This window comes from Argentina silus (assembly GCF_951799395.1).
Source record: "Argentina silus genome assembly, chromosome: Y".
NCBI classification, from domain to species: domain Eukaryota; kingdom Metazoa; phylum Chordata; class Actinopteri; order Argentiniformes; family Argentinidae; genus Argentina; species Argentina silus.
The window spans coordinates 40108523-40120783 of NC_139654.1; positions in this window are offsets into that span (position 1 = coordinate 40108523).

The following is a 12261-nucleotide window of genomic DNA, read 5'->3' on the forward strand; positions in this document are numbered from 1 at the left end:
CGCAAAAGTTTTGACAACAGGCTCATGACTAAAGAACACACGGCTGTCTGCTGATTGACGCTTGACTGTAGATTGTCGCTTTGTGTCAAAAGAACTCCCTAACGCACACTTTTTCAAAGTAGGTGAATTCATCAGATCTGTTTGAAACATTGCATTTTATCCATGCACGACGACTGCTTAGATACTCGCAGCACAGTTGCCCCATATAAATTGCCCATGAGCGCGGAGCTTGTCTTTGTCACTGTAGCAACTTTGCTCCATCAGCGGGAGAAGCCGGTTCAACGCCCCTGTAAGCACGTTTCTCTAATTCCTTTGTTTCAGGCAAGCCACTGTGACGTCAGACGCCTTTACGCATACAGCTTTGCGATGCTTAGACAGTAATAACATAATTCATGTTTACATTTCTTTAATTTTCGACGCATTGTCGTTATTCGTGACGCATCAATGACCAATTGATTATATGGCAATGCAATGAAAAAAGCGTGTGGAAAACAGTGTTAATGACAGATTTGAGAAGCACATTTCTTCAATGTTGGCCGCATGGCATTCCTGTGCAGGTGACAATGGTAATTTTTCAAAACGACATGATTATTTGTTTGCTGTGCTCTATGGCCTCTGCTACAGACCTCATCGAAATGACACTTAGATATCTTAGGGTGTACATATCAAGTCTTCCCAAATGGTCTAGCGGATAGGAATCTGCCTTGTAACGCAGGGCGGCCCGGGTTCGATTCCCGTCATGGCAAATGATTTTTGTAGGAAAAAAAAATGAGTCCCAACGTGTGCAACAGAACAGTTCGAAATCTCGTTACATTTGCATCGTCATGAACATGACTTATATCAGGCTAGCTCATTTTTTCTTTGTTCATTTTAAGTGTAGAAACAATATTTCGTTTGTGACCATTTTTTTCTGCCGTTTTGACAACAGGCTCATGACGAAAGAACACACTGGCTGTCTGCTGATTGACGCTTGACTGTAGATTGTCGCTTTGTGTCAAAAGAACTCCCTAACGCACACTTTTTCAAAGTAGGTGAATTCATCAGATCTGTTTGAAACATTGCATTTTATCCATGCACGACGACTGCTTAGATACTCGCAGCACAGTTGCCCCATATAAATTGCCCATGAGCGCGGAGCTTGTCTTTGTCACTGTAGCAACTTTGCTCCATCAGCGGGAGAAGCCGGTTCAACGCCCCTGTAAGCACGTTTCTCTAATTCCTTTGTTTCAGGCAAGCCACTGTGACGTCAGACGCCTTTACGCATACAGCTTTGCGATGCTTAGACAGTAATAACATAATTCATGTTTACATTTCTTTAATTTTCGACGCATTGTCGTTATTCGTGACGCATCAATGACCAATTGATTATATGGCAATGCAATGAAAAAAGCGTGTGGAAAACAGTGTTAATGACAGATTTGAGAAGCACATTTCTTCAATGTTGGCCGCATGGCATTCCTGTGCAGGTGACAATGGTCATTTTTCAAAACGACAAGGATATTTAAACACATGATTATTTGTTTGCTGTGCTTTATGGCCTCAGCTACAGACCTCATCGAAATGACACTTAGATCTTAGGGTGCAGATATCACGTCTTCCCAAATGGTCTTTAGGAGATTAAGTGCTACGTGGGCGAAAGTGCAAATATAGGCCTGCCTATATAAATAGATAATAACAATTTTAAGATAAAAAGAAAATGCTGGGGACATGTAATAAATTAGCAATACGCATAGTGATAAGACAATTAGAGATAACAGGACGTAAAACCCCCATAATAAAGTGGCCATGCGTAAGTGTTGTGATATATTAACAAACATTTTAGAAAAAGGTAGACGGTAATAAGTGCTGATGTCCTACAATTCGAGAAAATCACACACTATATATACATACATATGTAAATCACACACAGAGACACAAATAAATATGAAAGTGATGAAGTATAATACATGCTGTAGTATAATAAATACAAATATATATATATATATATATATATATTATATATACAATCAACAAACACTTTATTAGCAACACCTGTACACATTCTCATGGTGGAGGTGGTGTAATGGTGTGGGGAATGTTTTTTTGGCACACTTTGGGCCTGTTAATACCAATCAATCATATTGCTTGAATGCCACAGCCTATTTGAGTATTGTTGCTGACCATGTGCATGCCTTCATGGCCACAATTTACCCATCTTCTAATGGCTACTTCCAGCATGCTAATGCACCATGTCGCAAAGCAAAAGTCGTCTAAAACTGGTTTCAGAAACATAACAATGAGTTCTGTGTTCTTCAGTGGCCTTCCCAGCCACCAGATCTGAATCAAATAGAACACCTTTGGGATGTGGTAGAACGGGAGATTCACAGCTTGGAAGTGCACCTGAAAAATCTACAGCAATCGCGTGATGCAATCATGTCATCATGGACCAGAATGTCAAAGAAATGTTATAAACATCTTGTGGAATCAATGCCACAAAGAATTGAGGCTGTTTTCAGAGCAAAGGGAGGCCCTACCGAGTATAGTATAGTGTTCCTAATAACGTGCTCAGTGAGTGTGTATATACAGTGCGGGAAAATAAGTATTCAACACATCAACAAATGTTTAATTCAACATATTTCCATTGCAGCCATTCACATGAAATTTAGATCAGACATAGGTATTAACTCAGTAAAACTACTCAGCTAAAGAATTTGTAACACCAATCTATAAAAAAAAGTTGTGCAATTCTCCAGGGGAAGGAGAAGGACTGGAGAGGAGGGGGAGCCCAACGGGCCTGCCGAGCCAGAGAAGAGCCACTCCAACAGCAGCACGCTGTCCGGCTGGCGGGACAACATCATCTTCATCAACGAGGTCTTCCACCAGGTACAGCTGACCCTGTATCCCTTGCTGCAGTGTTGACAGGAGGCTGCTGCTGAGGTTCCTCCACTGCTGCACTGCCTCACACATCCAGCAGGGGGCAGCAGCAGAGCAGCTCAGGGCTCTGCAGCACAGGCTGGATTTTTCCTGCTCCTCCTTTGTGGACCTGTCAGCATAGGAGCAGAGGGACACAGCACGGAGCTCATCCCACTTAGACACAGTCCGTCTGGGGTAAGGACAGACACACTGATCTCTGATGAGGAGGAGGGAGGAGGATTTCTCATTGTACAATGTACGAATCAGGAAATTTGGTGTTTCACATAATTACCAATGTTTTTTTTTATTGTTTTTTAATGACTGCCATGGGAGTGGCTGTGGACAAAATCTGCGATGGCCCTATATCCAATTACATTTTTGAAGTCCCTCTCTATCAGAAGAGGTTTTATGCTCTCATCTTTAAACCCAGATGAACATGTATTTTAATCTGAACTGTCCTAGTCTATTAAATATAACTTGAAATGGTGACTGACTACTGCTTGAGTTTGTTTTGTGTGAATCTGTAATGACACCAACTCTCATTACAGACCATTATTGACCAATAAGACACTTTACTACATTTCTATTTCTATCTCTCCACAGGACGAAAATCATTCCTATGGGATTTCTCAGAGTGAAATAGGGCAGATTTCATGTTGACAGACATCAATAGCAGACTCCAAAGTCACTAGGTCTCAACTACCCAGCTGAAGCATATTGAACAACACTTATTTATTTGTGTTCTAATGGCCTACTCTATGTTACTACTCTAACTCTGTGATAGGTGTTGGGTTTTAATAACGGAGACTGAAGCCAGAGCTAACTTCGGAGCGTGCTCTCCATTTTATTAACCAAAATGCCACTAATTGAAAACAGGTACGGTCATGTGAATCTAGGGAAATGGCACAAGAAAGACGCAATACTAGCAACGACAATTGTCAATAGCACTAATTATTCTGCTCTGCATTTAATGCGTTGTTTTTAGCACTCAATGTTATATTTATTTTGTGTTTGCGTGTCTGTCTAATTTTTGGGCTGTCTAATTTATTTTCTGTTTGTGGCTGTCTAATTTTGGTTAGATACACTTGAAGGAGGACAGTACACTAGACGTTTACTTAAGACTGATGTAATATTCAAACTGTCTCACACTACAGGTATTCAACATTTTCTTCTCTCTGTTGTAGCTCCTGTAGGTGTTTACTATGCCCTGACTGATATCAGGACTTTGGCAGAGGAGATGGATAAATTGGCTAATGGTACTACGTAATCACGAGAAATATTGGGAAATGAGACTAATATATAATAATATATGCAATTTAGCTACCGCTTTTATCCAAAGCGACTTACATTGCAGTGAGTGCATACTTTTTTCAGTATGTATGGTCCCAGCAGAAATCTAACCCACAACCTAAGCGTTGTTTGCGCCATGCTCTACCAACTGAGCCACAGAGGACCAGGAATAAAGTCCCAGAGACCCAAATTGTCAACATTCTAGAGCACCAAGGGCGACTCCAGGAGGCTCGAGACTCCAACGACCAGAGACTCCGTGTTGAAGTACCAGGGAACCTCCTGACCAAACATGTCGTCCAGAAGCATCATCAGCCCGCCCTGAGGTAAGATTTCAAGATTCAAGATTTCTTTATTTGTCACGTGCATACAAGTATACAGTGAAATGCAAAAGTGACAGTGCCACTCTAAGGCTCTGAGTTACTGCTAGTTCACAGTACTCATTTAAACTGAACAATAGATTGGATGCTAAATACTAGAGAGAAGGAACAGTAACAACATCAGAACTTGTCTGTACCTTCAGGTGCAGCAGGCATCTCTCAGCCTCTGGTTTCATGTTGCTGGCAGGCAGGCAGGAGTGTAGGAGAGAGTACAGACGCTCCACAAAACCACCAGGTTGCTAACAGCAAACATAGGAGGAGAGAGCAGAGAGTCATATGAACTTGTCAACAAAGTCACCCTGTAACAGTCTTCAGTATAAGAACAGTACTCACCACCACCAGGGGCCTCCCCACCATCACCCCAAACAGAACCAGCTCATAGAGGATGTCTATGAGGTTGACATGGCTAATCTAACAAAAGACAAAAACATTTACAACAAAATAGCAATGATATTAAAAAGAAGGACCCAATACAGGCACAGGTAATCAATGTGAGACTACTGAAGTGAATGAACTAACCTGATGTTCTGCCAGCTCCATCTCAATGTCACCCTGTTTGGAGGGATCACTCAGGTACCCAACAAGGTCATCATAGGCACGGATGAACTGTGCCTCGTCCTATACAGAACAAGAGAGACAATGTCAGTAAACGGTTGTTACATTTTCTCTTGATAATTCACTCTGTTGGAGGAAGCCAATGTCTTACCTTGTGATTGGCCTGAACCAGTGCTCCCAGCAGGACCTTCCCAGCCACGTACAGCTGGTTCTTGCTCTGGGTGGAACTGCGCAGGGTCTGGTAAAGGGGGGAAAAAATAGTGAGACACCATCTGACAGAAGACAGAAGAGAGAAAGCACAGAGAAAGGGTGGTTGACTCACTGTGAAGGCCTGGCGTAGGGTGGTGACCCTCAGGGCAATGTCCTCAGTCCTCTTGGTGGTCAAATAGAGGCTATGGGAGAGAATGACGCATGTAAACCGGTGGAGTTACTAAGTGATAATATGGTAAAGGCTTGATAATATGGTAAAGGCTTAAGTGTTAAGTTTGACCTCATAGCAGTTCTGGCCCTGTGGCTCAGGATCAGTGTACTGCTGCTGAGCGGGTGTGGAGAAAGAGTCAGCCCCCGACCACGCAGTGGAGGACAGCTGCCCATCCGGTCCCATACGCAGGACGGTATTCACCACAGAGATGTCTGTCTGCTACTCACAACACACACACATACACACATCTCTTTAGCTAAAATGCATGGAGGTGGCTAGCAAGCTAGCTAGTTCAAGCTAAAGGTAACTCTTAGCAACGCCCTTAGACACTGTCAACGGGTTACTTAGCCACCTAGCAGCTAACAATGCTATCATTGCTTCTAACTGGCAAAATAATCATTGCACACACAATTTGTGAGATATGTGTCTCCTGTAAAATGTAATTAAATGTCACATACCCTCTTCAAAGTCGCTGTCGCTTTCCTCTTCACGATCGCGAACCTTGCAAAAAAGAAAACACGAACAACCCGTCGTAGAGACGGCAGACCGCAGTCCACGCACTCGCGCAGCCAATCCTGAATATCACCGAGGCATTTTTCAGTCCGTTTTGCTCAGAAAATCAGCAGGTTTGTGTCGATGTGAACATCAACTGAAGTCTGTTGTTATCTGGAGCGGACTGAACATTCCATAGAATGTTGCTAATGTTCTATATTGAAAGGTTGCATAGCAACACACCGTTTTGAAAATAATGAGTAATAATGATGCATGACATGTATCATCAACACTTTTCAAAAATGCGTTACCATGTGACCTCTAGAAATAGAACATGAGCAGCCTTCTATGTTTGATCCAGCGCTACGCAGCAACACACCTCTGATGATGTTGACATTGACGAGACCCAGCTAGTCTTCTGAGCGCTAGCATTACTACGCCACTAGCATTAGCAACGAAAGGTACTGAGAAACGCAGGTTTGGCTGCGGGAGTGCATGGATAGCGGACTGCCATTTCTACGACAGGTTGTTGTTCCTGTTTTCTTTTTGAGAGTACAGCGACTTCGAAGCAGGTATGTCACGTTTAATTACATTTTACAGTAGACACGTGGTAAACAAATGCATCTGTGTAATGGCATGACTGTTAGTCCGTCAGTAGCAACGGTGGTAGCATTGTTAGCTTTAGCTTGAACTAGCTCGCTTGCTCGTCACCAACATGCATGTTCGACTTGTGCCGTGTTGTTTTAGCAACACGTATCGAGTGGTTGTCTAACTATCGTTCAGATATGGTCCAACTATCGTCACATACCCTCTCCGAAGTCGCTGCCGTCGCTTCCCTCTTCGCGATCGCGGACCCAGCAAAAAAGAAAACACGGAAGTAAAAACGGCAGGCCGCAGTCAAAACCTGAAAAACACTGAGGCATTTTTCAGCCCGTTTTGCTCCGAAAATCAGCTGGTTTGTGTCGATGTAAACATCAACTCAAGTTTGTTGTCATCTGGAGCGGATTGAACATTCCATAGAATGTTGCTAATGTTCTATATTGAAAGGTTGCATAGCAACACACAGTTTTGAAAATAATTCATAATAATCATAGATGACATGCATCATAAAGACTTTTCAAAAATGCGTTACCATGTGACCTCTAGAAATAGAACATGAGCAGCATTCTATGGAATGGTTGATCCAGCGCTACACAGCAACACACTTCTGTTGATGTTTACATTGAGGAGAACCCGCTGGTTTTCTGAGAGCTAGCATAACTAAGCCATGAGCATTAGCAACGAAAGGTACTGAGAAATGCCTCGGTGGTAGGTATGTCACGTTTAATTACATTTTACAGTAGACACATAGTAAACAAATGCATCTGTGTAATGGCATGACTGTTAGTCCGTCAGTAGCAACGGTGGTAGCATTGTTAGCTTTAGCTTTAACTAAGACTGTGAGGTGGAGGAGGCCAGACGAGACCAGCTATTCCACTTAGACACAGTCCGTCTGGCGTAAGGACAGACACACTGATCTCTGATGAGGAGGATTTCTCATTGTACAATGTATGCTCCCTCCTCTGTCTCCCCTCAGCTCCAGCAAAGCCCTCCTCCTGCAGCTCCTGTACCTGGTCCCTGTGAGAGGTGAGAGGGGGGCGGTGAGGCGTGCTGTGTCCCTCTGCAGTGCCCTGGGTGGAGAGCTGGACCTCAGTGAGACCACAAACCAAAGTTATACATAGTTAGTATATAGCTGGTATATGATTCCAATTCTCAGAATGAGCCATGAATCAGGAAATTTGGTGTTTCACATATAAGCATTAGCAATGTTTTTTTGAATTGTTTTTTTATGACTGCCATGGGAGTGGCTGTGGACAAAATCTGCGATGGCCCTATATCCAATTACATTTCTGAAGTCCCTCTCTATCAGAAGAGGTTTTATGCTCTCACCTTTAAACCCAGATGAACATGTATTTTAATCTGAACTGTCTTAGACTATTAAATATAACTTGAAATGGTGACTGACTACTGCTTGAGTTTGTTTTGTGTGAATCTGTAATGACACCAACTCTCATTACAGACCATTATTGACCAATAAGACACTTTACTAAATTTCTATTTCTATCTCTCCACTGGACGAAAGTCATTCCTATGGGATTTCCCATAGAGTGAAATAAGGCAGATTTCTTGACAGATTTCATGTTGACAGACATCAATAGCAGACTCCAAAGTCACTAGGTCTCAACTACCCAGCTTAAGCATATTGAACAACACTTATTGGATTTGTGTTCTAATGGCCTACTCTATGTTACCTAGTGATAGGTTTGGGAATTGTTATCTGGGTTTCGTTCTTCCTGGTACATCATCTAGGACTACCTTCTGACTATGTACAACACTCACACACACATGCTAGATATTCTGCCTGATGGGAGGGCAGGACAGTGATGTCAGGTGTGTGTGGTCATTTGATTGTTGTTGTTGTAATGGCTTAATTACACCTCATTTGGCTCTGTTCTAACCTACCACTCTAGTCTTACACACACGTTGCTGGGGAAATGGCACAAGAAAGACGCAATCCTAGCAACGACAATTGTCAGTAGCACTAATTTTGTAATAATGATGCATGACATGTATTTTCAACACTTTTCAAAAATATGTCACTAATGTATTGGCATTATTACAACTTTGTGTTTCCAATGTATTAATAAGGGCTTTCCCTATTGGCTTCCCTATACCACATAAAACACTTGGCACTCCAGGTGGTGAGTGTACCGGAATTCTTTGGCGGTGAGTGAGTTAAACGCAGATGACGGTTCAAGATACAGCATCAGTAGACAAACATGTTTTGCAGCGCTCACTCAGTCCTGTACATCATGCATGCTCATGGTGTCAACTCAACGTATTGTATGTGTGAAATAGGACAAGCAGATCTCACTCACTAGTAAGATGAGGAAAGTGGTTCTTTTATATTTCCTGTTGTTACTTTTATATCTTTTCATGTTTTTATTATTCATTTTGGTCATTCTTGATTATTATACTTTGTTTAAAATAATCAAAGAGGGGACTGTTGGAATTGTACAATATTCTATGTGCCTCTCGACCTTTCACCTAGTGGTACCATGCCATAACCAGTACACAATGCAGAGACATGAAATCAGATGCTGGGGAATGGGGGGCCTAGGACCTGTAGCCCTCCAAGGCCAAATTCCATTGCAAGTCTATATATTCTAGTAGTAGTGTTACTATACTGGTACACAGTACACAGTGTGTCTTTATTCTTGATGGAAAGTTGGAGGACATTACATATGAATTAGTTTATTTGTGTTTACTTAATGTGGGGATGAAATATGTTCCTCTGACACTAGACACCAAAATCACTACTATAGAGAGTGAAATGTTTGATTCTGTCTTTGAGATTCTTATAGCCCAATTTTGTGCAATAATATCTATTTACTAAAATCTGATCTTTAAGAAAGATATTTTTCTCCCTCTTTACGCAGTCTTGGATATTGCTCTGTTAAAGAGAAACAATGTTTCTTCTGGAACTTTTTCAAGTTTAATTGTGGTATGATTTCTGAGTAGTTTCTTGACTATTAAAGTGATTCTACGAGATAATTTCTATAATCTCAGCCTACAGTTCTCAACGTAGCGCTAATGAGTTGGAAACGGGTCCCTGTTACATGCCCTCAGTGTGGTGCGTATGTGTGTGGATTCCACGTAGACCAATGACATCGACACACTTAACAGTAATGCTGCTTCTAAAGTTGGCGATGATAAACTAGGGAGTCTGTGGCTGAATGAGATAAAACAGTGATTCAATTGATTATATTTGTACAAACTATGCATTGATAATTCAGACACAAAATAAGAGGTTAAATAATACAGAAATAGTTATTGCCATATCCCGTAGCTTCTCTTTAATGATTCATTCATAGATAGTGACAATTCAAATAATTTGAAAATATGTGGCTGCACTGTTACTAATGCTATAAATGCAACACATGCTTATAATGTGCAAACTGAATTATAAACCCATTATAAAAGGAAACCTTAGTGTTAAGTGTCACCAAAAGAAAAGAAAACACAGAGACATTAAATCAATTTGAGATACTCTATCACTCATTTATTTGCAAATATATGTAATAAGTGTCTGTAAGTAAAGACAATGAGACTCCGGTGGCCCTGCATATCAGAGAGAGAGAGGGGAAAGGGAGAGAGGGGGGGACATAACAAGAAGGCATGTGAGGTTATTATTTAAACTTTAACTAGAATACTTATTGGATTTCACTGAAGTATCCTTTGCGGTTACTGATGGAGTTTGACCCTGTGGAATTCCTAAAAAAAGAAAGACAGAAAAAAAGAGAAAGAGAGGGGGAGGGGGAGTGCAACTTTAGTGGTAAGAATAAAATTACTTCCAATCATTTAAAATGACTTATTCCGATTACTTAATAGCGTGTGTGTGTGTGTGTGTGTGTGTGTGCGTGCCCCCTCAGAAGGACGCCATGAGAAGCTGAAGGTGGTGCTCCAGGAGGCTCGAGACTCCAACGACCAGAGACTCCGTGTTGAAGTACCAGGGAACCTCCTGACCAAACATGTCGTCCAGAAGCATCATCAGCCCGCCCTGAGGTAAGGCTCTGAGTTACTGCTAGTTCACAGTACTCATTTAAACTGAACAATAGATTGGATGCTAAATACTAGAGAGAAGGAACAGTAACAACATCAGAACTTGTCTGTACCTTCAGGTGCAGCAGGCATCTCTCAGCCTCTGGTTTCATGTTGCTGGCAGGCAGGCAGGAGTGTAGGAGAGAGTACAGACGCTCCACAAAACCACCAGGTTGCTAACAGCAAACATAGGAGGAGAGAGCAGAGAGTCATATGAACTTGTCAACAAAGTCACCCTGTAACAGTCTTCAGTATAAGAACAGTACTCACCACCACCAGGGGCCTCCCCACCATCACCCCAAACAGAACCAGCTCATAGAGGATGTCTATGAGGTTGACATGGCTAATCTAACAAAAGACAAAAACATTTACAACAAAATAGCAATGATATTAAAAAGAAGGACCCAATACAGGCACAGGTAATCAATGTGAGACTACTGAAGTGAATGAACTAACCTGATGTTCTGCCAGCTCCATCTCAATGTCACCCTGTTTGGAGGGATCACTCAGGTACCCAACAAGGTCATCATAGGCACGGATGAACTGTGCCTCGTCCTATACAGAACAAGAGAGACAATGTCAGTAAACGGTTGTTACATTTTCTCTTGATAATTCACTCTGTTGGAGGAAGCCAATGTCTTACCTTGTGATTGGCCTGAACCAGTGCTCCCAGCAGGACCTTCCCAGCCACGTACAGCTGGTTCTTGCTCTGGGTGGAACTGCGCAGGGTCTGGTAAAGGGGGAAAAAAATAGTGAGACACCATCTGACAGAAGACAGAAGAGAGAAAGCACAGAGAAAGGGTGGTTGACTCACTGTGAAGGCCTGGCGTAGGGTGGTGACCCTCAGGGCAATGTCCTCAGTCCTCTTGGTGGTCAAATAGAGGCTATGGGAGAGAATGACGCATGTAAACCGGTGGAGTTACTAAGTGATAATATGGTAAAGGCTTGATAATATGGTAAAGGCTTAAGTGTTAAGTTTGACCTCATAGCAGTTCTGGCCCTGTGGCTCAGGATCAGTGTACTGCTGCTGAGCGGGTGTGGAGAAAGAGTCAGCCCCCGACCACGCAGTGGAGGACAGCTGCCCATCCGGTCCCATACGCAGGACGGTATTCACCACAGAGATGTCTGTCTGCTACTCACAACACACACACATACACACATCTCTTTAGCTAAAATGCATGGAGGTGGCTAGCAAGCTAGCTAGTTCAAGCTAAAGGTAACTCTTAGCAACGCCCTTAGACACTGTCAACGGGTTACTTAGCCACCTAGCAGCTAACAATGCTATCATTGCTTCTAACTGGCAAAATAATCATTGCACACACAATTTGTGAGATATGTGTCTCCTGTAAAATGTAATTAAATGTCACATACCCTCTTCAAAGTCGCTGTCGCTTTCCTCTTCACGATCGCGAACCTTGCAAAAAAGAAAACACGAACAACCCGTCGTAGAGACGGCAGACCGCAGTCCACGCACTCGCGCAGCCAATCCTGAATATCACCGAGGCATTTTTCAGTCCGTTTTGCTCAGAAAATCAGCAGGTTTGTGTCGATGTGAACATCAACTGAAGTCTGTTGTTATCTGGAGCGGACTGA